Source organism: Heliangelus exortis, chromosome W, assembly GCF_036169615.1.
Source record: "Heliangelus exortis chromosome W, bHelExo1.hap1, whole genome shotgun sequence".
Classification (NCBI taxonomy): Eukaryota; Metazoa; Chordata; class Aves; order Apodiformes; family Trochilidae; genus Heliangelus; species Heliangelus exortis.
Window position 1 is genome coordinate 9,564,765 of NC_092453.1, and position 10,989 is coordinate 9,575,753.

Genomic DNA, 10,989 nt, shown 5'->3' on the forward strand with positions numbered 1-10,989 from the left:
TTGTCAGCGAGCGACACACAACGACGCAGCCTGTTGGTTTCAAAAAAACGGCAGGGACAGCGCGAGGGGCCCCTGCGCCGGGATACAAGTAGCCAGGCCAACGCTGTATGCCGGCTCCCCGCCCCAGCAACCCGGGGAAGCCTCGGCATTGATTTACAATCTGCAGTAGACACCGCGCTGCTGACCACGGCTGTCCACACAATACCAACAAACACGTACGGACCGGTAATCCATGAAAATTCTAACGTTGGTGCGCTTTTAGTAGGACGCTCTTCCTCAGGACTGGCAGGACTAGTAGTGCTCCCAGGGGTTATAGACACCGACTCCACGGGGGAAATAAAGATAATGTGTTTTACACTAAACCCCCCCCTAGTAATTAAGGCAGGAACCCGATTAGCGCAGCTAGTCCCACTCCCAAAATTAGACCTAGGAAAGAACGTTAAAACAGAGAGAGGCGATTGGGCCTTTGGCTCATCTGGAGACACCCTGGTAACCCTGGCGCAACAGATGAGAACAAGGCCGATTATAAACATACAGATGGCGATCGGCAAAGAGGTAAAAACCCTCCCTGTAATGCTAGATACAGGGGCCGACGTCACAATCATCAGTAAGAATATCTGGCCACGAAAATGGAAGCTTATTGCAGTTTCTGACGCTGTTCAGGGGATAGGTGGCGGTTCCACCCCCCTGCAAGCGCACCAACCAGTACAAATTAAATTTCCAGAAGGGCAAGTGGTAACTGTGAGACCATATGTGTTACCCTTGCCCGGTCAGCTCGGGGGGTTGATTGGTCGGGACGTGATGAGCCAGATAGGAGCCATCCTCACTATCCCTGAACCCACCCAACCCTCCCAAAATTTTCAATAAGGGCCACTGCTGACATGCCGCTGACCCCCAGACTCCACTGGAAGTCGGACACCCCTGTCTGGGTAGAGCAGTGGCCCCTTTCCAAGGAGCGGCTAGACATAGCAAATCGCCTGATAAAAGAACAGCTAGACGCTGGACACGTCCAGCCATCCGTGAGCCCGTGGAACACACCCATCTTCGTGGTTCCAAAAAAGTCGGGCAAGTGGAGATTGATACAAGATCTGAGAAAAATTAATGACCAGATGTGGCCAATGGGCGCCCTCCAACCTGGGCTGCCCCTGCTTACCATGCTACCTAGAGACTGGCATCTTCTGGTCATGGATTTAAAGGACTGCTTTTTCAATATCCCCTTAAATCGTGAAGATACTTCTCGCTTCACGTTCACGGTCCCATCGGTCAACAAAAGTGAACCAGCGAAGCGATATGAGTGGGTGGTACTGCCACAGGGAATGAGAAACTCCCTGACCATATGCCAATCGTATGTGGCACGGGCGCTCGCGCCAATTAGAAAAGCAATGCCGGATACGATAATTTATCATTATATGGACGATATCTTATTTTGCCAGCAAGCCCCGTTCCCCAAAAACATCGGCCAGGTCTTGACCGACCACCTCGAGACCGAGAGACTAATCGTAGCTCCGGAAAAAATTCAAATGAAGTCACCCTGGAGCTACCTAGGGTGGAAGGTAACTGATGCTATGGTGAGACCCCAAAAATTAGAAGTAGTCCATTCAGTTAAAACACTGAATGACGCCTAAAAACTAGTGGGCGAACTACAATGGGTTAGACCCATTATAGGTCTCACCAATGCAGACATCCACCCCTTTTTGTCCTTATTACGGGGTACACATCCAGGGGCACCTGTGGACTGGACCGAGGACCACTCCAACGCCTTGAAGCAGGTCGTCCACAAGCTGACAACCGGCTATGCGGATCGGCGAGACGCCACCCACCCCATCGGAGTGTGGGTATGTAACCACCCCTCATTCCCCTTCGCCCTACTCATGCAGGACTTCACGAACAAAAGAATACCTGGGGAACGCAAACTCAATCTGACTTATAACCGAGACTCTACAAGATCAGAGTCTATAGCTATTTTGGAATGGCTATTTCCCCCCCATACGCCTCAGAAGGGCATATGGCAAAAGACCGAGGTAATAGTATTCCTCATACGGAAGGAACGCCAGCGCTGCCTGGAAGTAGACGGCCAAGAACCAGAGTGGATCAACATCCCAATCAAAACCACCAATTTTGACTGGATGCTACAACACTCCGAGCCTCTACAGCTCGCCCTACTTGGTTATCCCGGCGAGGTGCGTCATGATGGCCCAAAACATCAACGATTACAAGCTATCAGCCGGTTCCAGTGGCTCGAGCAACTGATCGTCTCGGAGCGCCCAGTGCCCGGTATAACAGTATTCACGGACGCTGGACAAAGATCCAGAATGGCTGCCTGTGTATGGAAGGACAAAGGCCAGTGGAAACAGCATTTGATTTCAGGCACCTCCGAGGACAATCTACAAACCCTGGAACTGCTTGCGATCATCTGGGCCCTGACGCACTGGCAGCAAGTTCCCGTTAACATCGTCTCCGACTCCCAATATGCAGTCGGAGTCGCGAACCGTATAGAGGATGCCCTCATTAAGCCAGTGCCCAACAAAAGGCTACAGGAACTCTTCCTATCATTGCAGCGTGCGCTGAGAATTCGAACACAGCCATGCTGCATTATTCATATCCGTAGCCACAAGACAGCGCTAGGCCTGGGGGAAGGGAATGCCAAAGCTGACTCTCTAGTCAGCTTAGGTTTACAAAACCCAGTTACCGAATTCTCCAAAGCCCAGAACAGCCATTCTCTATTTCATCAGAGCGCTAGGGCCTTGAAGCGCACGTTCGACATCACTTGGGAGGAGGCAAAAGGCATCGTCAAAGCTTGCCCCCAGTGCGCCCAGTTCGGCCCTACCCTGGGAATGGGTGTGAATCCACGCGGGCTTCAAGCCGGAGAAATCTGGCAGATGGACATAACACACGTCCCGGAATTCGGAAGACTGAAATATGTCCATGTTACAATTGACACCTTCTCAGGCATGCTCTGGGCAACAGCTCAGACGGGGGAGAAGGCGCTACACGTGGTCCGTCATCTGACCAACTGTTTCGCTGTCATGGGGATCCCTCAGGTAATAAAAACAGACAACGCGCTGGCCTACACAGGCGCAAAGCTTAAGCAATTTTTCGCTACCTGGGGAGTGAAACATATTACAGGAATCCCCCATTCGTCTACAGGGCAAGCGATTGTAGAAAGAGCCAATCGCACCCTGAAGACATATCTACAGAAACAAAAGGACAGCAAACAGATGGACCCACAGACGCGGCTTAGTAAAGTACTCTTTACTCTAAACTATCTGAGCCTAAGCCGCGACTCCCAAGAGCCACCCGTCCTTCTACATTACTCATCGCAGAAAGTCATCAGCATGCCTGAAGTCCAAATTTATTACAAGGAACCAACAACAGGTCAATGGATGGGGCCAAGACCATTGCTGTTCACCGGGAGAGGATACAGCTGTGTATCCGCAGACTCTGGGCCTCTCTGGGTGCCCAGCAAATGGACACGCCCTGCCCCGACCAGACCAGCACCACCGGCTCTGAACAACGAGGCACCTCGCAACTAAGATCTTTGCGTATTTGTCATCTTTTCCCCGATAAAGACCTAAAAAAAAAAAAAAAAAAAAAAAAAAAGGGGGAAATGTAGGCGGCAGGTGCCCGCCCCGCCTGTGCCAGCTGGGACAGGCCAAAATGCGCGTGCCCGATTGAGGCAGGGTGTGGTTCCAGCAGGTCCCGAGCCAGGCGGATCGAACTTAGTTCTCTGGTACTAATCCGAACCAGCACTAGCTCGACTGACTCTGTTCACGAACCGAGCTCGCGCCCGCAGCGAGATTCCTCTCACGTAACAGGGTAGATGATTAAACACCACCACCTGTGGGTGAATTTATTAACCAACTAAGACAGTACGAAGACAGCGTCTATCCCCTTACGGGCTTGTGTCTCAGCTGTGGAAAAACAGTTGAGGTGTACTTGGTTGATGGAATGAGAAGTAGTAAGAGAGTGTGATCATGTCTGTATGAAGACCTTCCATTTTCTTCCTTGTAGTTTAAAGCCAGTAAAGAACCAAGATGCTGAGACATCTAGTCTTCAGCAAAATTATGGCTAGTTGAGTGTTTTCTTTCAAAGTCAAAGATGATCTGAAAAACATCGGTTAATCTAAAAATATGTGTTGTTTTTTTTTTTTTAAACACTATCACCCTTTAACATATAATTGCTGATTTATCTCAGTGGAAACACTTGAATTGATTGTATGATTCTGTCTTCCTTCTATTTCTTTCTTAGGTTCCAAAATACTCATCTGTCTCTATTGTCAAATGCCTCAGCTTTGTCTCTGTGGCTAGATGTAGACCTGATATGGACCTTCATGCGTACTTTAGAGGAACTGTTGTAGTTGGTGATACATTTTTTGTGTGGATTTTTCTCTAATGCTTTGGCTCACTTGCCTACCCACAGAACTTGAGCAGCATGTGATAGCTGGGGACACTGGAGAAGAGGCATTTCTTCTACTTTGAACCTTTAAAAAAGTACTAGGATTAACCGCGTCCAGTTCTGGAGCCCCTTTTACAGGAGGGACATAGACGTGCTGGAGTGTGTCCAGAGAAGGGCCACAAGGATGATCAGAGGGCTGGAGCACCTCTCCTATGAAGACAGGCTGAGAGAGTTGGGACTATTCAGTCTGGAGAGGAGAAGGCTCCAAGGAGACCTTATTGTAGCCATCCAGTATCTGAAGGGGGCCTACAAGAAAGCTGGGGAGGGATTTTTTAGGATGTCAGGTAGTGATAGGACTAGGGGGAATGGAATCAAACTAGAGGAGGGTAGATTTAGATTGGAAGTTAGGAAGAAGTTCTTCACCATGAGGGTGGTGAGACACTGGAACAGGTTGCCCAGAGAGGATCTCTTGCATTCTATGGAAAGTGTTCTTAAAGATCTGCCAGCTCTGATCTGCTCCCTTGTCCCCAAGGACCGTTTCCCAGGGTGTCTATTTGACTAACTCCTCAAAGAGCTGGAAGTTAGCTTTCCTGAAATTCAGAGTCTTGACTATGCTCCTTGACCAATTTGTGACCCTTAGTACTGCAAATTCCACCAGTGCATGGTTACTGCAGCCCAGGTTGCCTCCAGTCTTGAGATCCCTGATGAACTTGCCTGCATTGGTGACCAATAGATCCAGTATTGCATCCCCTTGGGTAGGGATGTCTATTTCTTGTCTGAGGAAATTATCAGAGAGGCACTCCAGGAACCTCCTGGATTGCCTACAGCTTACTGTGTAACTTTTCCAACAAGTGTCAGGGTGGTTGAAGTCCCCCAGCAGCACAAGAGCCTGTGAGCGTGATGCTTCTTGTAGCTGGAGTAGGAATACTTTATCAATAGGTTCCTCTTGATCGGGAGGCCTGTACTAGACTCCAACCACAAGGTTCCCCTTGTTGCCTTGATCTGCAATTCCTACCCATAAGCTTTTGACTTGCTCATGGCTGTTCTTTAGGGACATCTCCTCACATTCAATTCACTTCTTAACATAGAGGCCAACTCCACCCCTCCTTCCCTTCCTGTCCCCACGTGTATCCATTAATAGCCCCACTCCAGTTGCAGGATCCATCCCACCAGGTTTCAGTAATGGCCACTATGTCGTAGCCTTCTGGCAGCACCTATTTAATTTGCTCAAAGGCTTGTCATTACTCAGGTCCCCATTTTAAATTATTCTTTTTCCATATCACTTCAGACAGAGGGCTCATGATCTGACCATAATCTGGAATATGCATTCACCAGAAACCCACAATACCCAAGAAAACGTGTCTTTTTATTAGTTGGTGCAGACATGGCTGTTATTTTGTTAATCATGTCTATCAGGATCTGGCAATGCCCATCTTGCCATTCAATTCCTAAAAACTTGATTTCTTGAGCAGGTCCCTTGACCTTGCCTCTTCTGATGGCAAACCCATCTTTTAGTAGAATTTGAATTGCTCTCTCCCCTTTCTCCAAAACTTCTTCCATTGTACTACCCCATATGATGATGTCATCGATATATTGCAAATGTGTGGGAGCTCTACTCTTTTCTAGCACAGACTGAATCAGTCCATGGCAAATCATGGGACTCCATTTCCACCCCTGGGGCAGCCGATTCCATATGTACTGGACATCCCTCCAGGGGAAAGCAAACTGTGGCCTGCACTCCCCTACCAACAGATTTAACGCATTTACAATATAGCAGTTGCGGCATTGCAATATATCAATTGTGGCATACCGCTTGGATGCCTTAGACTCCAGTTCTTATTGTGTTTTGACACGTCTGGCACAGCAGCACTCGGCAGTGGTGCGACTTCATTAAGGCCACAATAGCCTGCTGTCAGTCTCCACTCTCCATTGGAATTCTGTGCTGGCCAAAGGGGACTGTTAAGGGGCGAGAATGTCTTGCTGATAACTCCTTGGTTCTCCAGTTGATGGATCAGCTTAAGGGTGGGGATCAGGGAGTCTCAGTTACTGTGGTAGTGGCCAGTGCCCCATTGTAGTAGCGATAGGCACCTTTTGTTCCTCAACCCTCAGTAGCTCCACAGTAGAAGGGTCCTCTGATAAACCAGGCAGCAGTTAAATTTCTTCCATTTCCACCACTGCTACACCAAATGACCACTGGTACCCCCTCAGGTCCTTGCAATACCCTCTTCCAGAGATAATCTACACCAAGAATGCATGCCTTTGCCACTCACGTCCAGTCAGACTCGCATCAGCTTCCACTACAGTCAGGTAATGATGGGGTTTTTTTCCTTGCTTTAGAATATAAGCCTTAATTTTATGTAGTATCTGTTTTATTCAGAATATAGAAGTTTGCATCTTAACTGGCAAATGTAATTCAGCACATTCTGTTTTGATCAGGACTTTGAGGGCATGTTGGCTCTGCTTGTTAGAGCTCAGCAGGAGTACCTTTACCATCTTGGGAGCCCCAGAAAACAACAGTGCTATACTGCAAGCTATTTTGTGCAGTCAGGAGACAAACTTCTAGCTGAGGTGTTCAGCATGGTGATGAAAAGCAACTGTCGAGATACTAGCTGGATGGCAGGGTGAAATGTCTGAGCTACAGGTGTCATTATGATTTGCATCCAAGTTGAATTTTATTGCAGAATCCTGTGCAATCTGTCATGTTCTTTCTCTGAATAATGTGCGTACATTTTTGTTTCGATTTTTGCTTTCTCTGATTTGTGAGAAAGCAAAACATGAGTTTTTGCTGTCAATCTGGACATTAAGCATATCTAGCAAGATCCATCTGATTTCACTGTATCAAGGATGAATTTGGTCCGTTGCTTGTTTGAAGGAAAAGGAGCAGAACACTGTCATTTAGATTGTCATTGTATTCTGAGAAATAGCAATGCCAACTAGTGGATTCAGTTAAAATTTCTCTACTGGTATCTTGAATTTGCTTGGGAAATGAAGAAAAAAAAGTTAAGTATCTGTCATGCAGTGAAGTTAATACCAACCTACCAAAATAATTTATTCCATTGATCTCATGAATTTCAAGTTAATATGTTAAAGCCTTCTGCACCTCACGTTAGACATCTGAAGAGGGGATGAGACACAATGCAATTCTTGTCTTTTGAGTGCTTTGGTGTTTTCTGTGCCTGGCGATGGGGACAGGGACAAGGAGAGCTGTGAGGGGGTTGTTCTCAATGTAAGATATGAGGGCAGAATTTGTTTGCTTGGTGTGCCTAAAGTATGCTAACTGAATTAGTGACTAAATTTATTTTGAATTTTGTGCATCCTTTTAGCTGTTTGAAGAAATATGAAATATTAAGTCAATCTTGTCTGTGTAGCATGTTTAACACTTTGCGTCTAATATCTTTGAGAGGGGGGTGTGTGTATGTATATATATACATACACACACGTGTGTGTGCATATATGTAAAAATACTGATTGGAGCATGTAAAAATGAATGGGACCTTAAGGCCATGAAGGCAAACAGGACAAAGAAGAGTATCGGAGACATATTTAGAACCCCACGCCAGGGCAGGTAACTGTTCCCAAAGCAGGCAGTGACTCTGCAGGAAGCCTGCGCTGGAGCGCTCCATTCCTGAGGGACTCGTGTGGGAGGGGCTGGTGAAGGACTCTCTCCCATGAGAGAGACCACCCTACGTTGAAATGGGAGAAGGCTGTGAGGGGTCCTCTCCCTGAGGAGGTAGGAGCAGCAGAAACAATGTGTGGTGAACTGATCCTAAACCCCCACTCACTGTTCCCATGTGCTGCTGAGGGGGAGGCAGGAGTTGAAGTAATTTGGGCCCATGAAGAAGGGAGGGGAGGGGGGGAAGGTGAAGCCCAAAAGGCCAAGCAAAACTGTTAAGAGACAGAGTTTTGAGCCTTTAAACAGCAAAGGTATTTATTTTCGGATCTGGGGAACTCCCAGCTCGCGCTGGACAAAGAGTTCCTGCCCCAGGGGAAAGGGTTAGGGTATTTATAGGGGAGGTTACATACATATTCATAAGTTTGCAACATATAATTATAATATTCATGACAGGTGGAGTCTAGGCGGAGTCTAGGCAGAGCCTGGGCAGAGATGTCGGGGGGGGTCTTTGGATGAAGTAAGAAATCTTTATCTCTCCTGTTTTCGATGACTTCATCCTCTTGTTACAGAGCGAAATTGGACCCTTGAGATAATTTCTCCCTTATCTGCTGGTTGTGGCTGCCTCATCCTGTCTCCATGCAGGTGTTCGCACTCCCCTGGTGCCTAGCTAGCCTTGGCAGTGCCTTGTTTTGAGAACAAGACCTACACTTTTACAGAAGTTAATCCCCTTGCTGCCCAGTTGGCCTTGGCAGTGCCTTGTTTTTAAAGGCAAGATCTATACTTACAAGACAGAAGATGTTCACACTGCTTTAGTGGAAAGTTACAGGAATTAACCCCGTCAGGAGTTAACCCTGTCAGGGTCTTTCTCTGTTTCAAAGGTATTTAAGATCTGCTCATGTTTTCTTTCTCCTGTTCTGATAATTAAATTTAATTTTTTTTCTCCCCAAGTTGTGCCTATTTTGCCTGTGACCGTAACTGAGGAGTGAAAAATCTCCCTGTCCTTGTCTCGATTCTCAAGCCTTTAGTTAGATTTTTCTCCTCCCTATCCCACAATGGGGGGGGAGGAGGAGGAGATGAGTGAGTGAGTGCCTGGTTGTTACTGGCTTGGCCTAAACCATGACATTTTTTGGTGCCCCACGTTGGGCACTAATAAATCTGTCACGGTTTTAGCCAATAACCAGGTGATGGATGCTCTCTGTTATTCCCCCACTACAATCCTGGCAGTCACTGGTGGTGTCTCAGGTCAGTATAACTGCAGGCAGTTTCCATCCTGGTCCTCTCAAATCAGGACACAAATAATCACAAGTAGACTTTTTTTTTTTCCTACTAATGGAATTCTATAATTGCTGAGTTCTGTATTAAATAAATAAATAAATGAATGTTTTGTTTAGTTTGGTTTTTTAAGCCTAGGGTTTTAAGGTATGCACATACAGTACAACTCTTCCCCATCCTGGCTGATCCCAGTCTGAGCTGCACTTCTGGATTATGTATTCTCAGGTGCATCCCCATTGAACTTTATAAGGTTCTTGCTAGCCCACTCCTCCAGCTTGTCCAGGTCTTCCTGGAGGGTGGCTCTCCCTTCTGGAGTGTCAACCTCCCCACTCATTTTGCTGTAATCTGCAAACTTCATCAGGGTGCTCTTGATCCCAACATCCAGATCACTTATGAAGATAATAAACAGCACTGGGCCCAATATCAACCTCTGGGGGACCCCACTTGTGACTGGTTGCCAGCTTGAGAAAGAACTATTTACTACCACCCTCTGGGCACAGCCTGTCGGCCAGTTCCCCACCCACCACACAGACCACTTGTCTAGGCCCTAACGTGTCAGTTTCTCTAGGATGAGGTTGTGTTAAAAGCCTTGGAGAAGTCGAGGTAGACAATGTCCACCGCTCGTCCTGCATCAACCAAGACGGTTACTTTGTCGTAGAAGGTGAGTGGTTTTGTCAAGCATGATTTGCCCCTAGTGAACTCATGTTGGCTTTTCCTGATCACATGCTTCAGTTGACTTGTGACAGTCCTCAGGAGTATTTGCTCCATAACTTTCCCAGGGATTGAAGTGAGGATAATGAGTCTGTAGTTACCTGGGTCCTCCTTGGAACCCTTCTTGTAGATGGGGGATGACGTTAGCCTTCTTCCAGTCTTCAGGGATGTCTCCTAATCTCCACGACTTCTCAAAGATTAGGGAGAGCAGCCTCGCAATGACATCAGCCAGCTCCTTTAACACCCTCGGGTGGATGGCATCTGGGCACATCAATTTGTATGGGTCAAGCTCCTGTAATACTTGACACACCAACTCTTCTGACGGTGAGTCTGTGTCTGCATCAACCTGGATTTTTGTTCCCATGGCCTGGGACCCAACAGCGTTGGTAAAGGCAGAAGTGAAGAAGGTGTTGAGGACCTCTGCCTTTTCAGCATTGTTGGTGACTATTTCACCTCTCCTGTTTAACAGTAGGTCAATATTCTCCAGTTTCTGCTTATTGTGAACATATCTGAGGAACCCTTTCTTGAAGTTTTTTGACAGCTCTGGCCAATTTCAGTTCAAGCTGAGCTTTTACTTTATTTACCCTGGTAATACCCTTGTAATTTTCAGTAGGTAATGTTCCACTTTTCCATCTTTGGTACGTTTTCCTTTTGGTTCTGAGCAGACCCCAAAGCTTGCAGTTAAGCGCCACCTACTTCCCTTGCCTTTAGAGGGTGTGAACTGGTTTTGTGTATCTAGGAGAGTGTTCCTGAAAAACTCCCTGCACTTGCTGGCTTCTTTATCCTCCAGTGGAAGCTTCCCACGGGATCCCTGGATCCCTTCCAACTGAGCCCCAAGCGAGCTTGGAACTAACCTTCAGGGTACTCAGCAGTATCCCAAACTCCACAATATTGTGATCACTGCAGCCAAGGCTGTCATTTTCAGATTTCAAATAGTCTTTACAGGGACATTGACATTTGTGGTGGGTTCACCTTGGCTGTCTGCCAGGTGCCCACCA

At 47.2% G+C, this 10,989-nt stretch overlaps 1 long non-coding RNA gene across 1 annotated transcript in view; it reads left to right on the forward strand.

The window, feature by feature from the left end:
* LOC139789130 (uncharacterized) overlaps window positions 1–8,674 on the forward strand; it is a 331,076-nt gene extending 322,402 nt beyond the window's left edge. The window contains exon 3 of the long non-coding RNA XR_011723050.1: window positions 8,410–8,674. This is a non-coding gene — a long non-coding RNA (uncharacterized lncRNA). The remainder of the gene's footprint in view (window positions 1–8,409) is intronic.
* The last annotated feature ends 2,315 nt before the right edge of the window (window positions 8,675–10,989 follow it).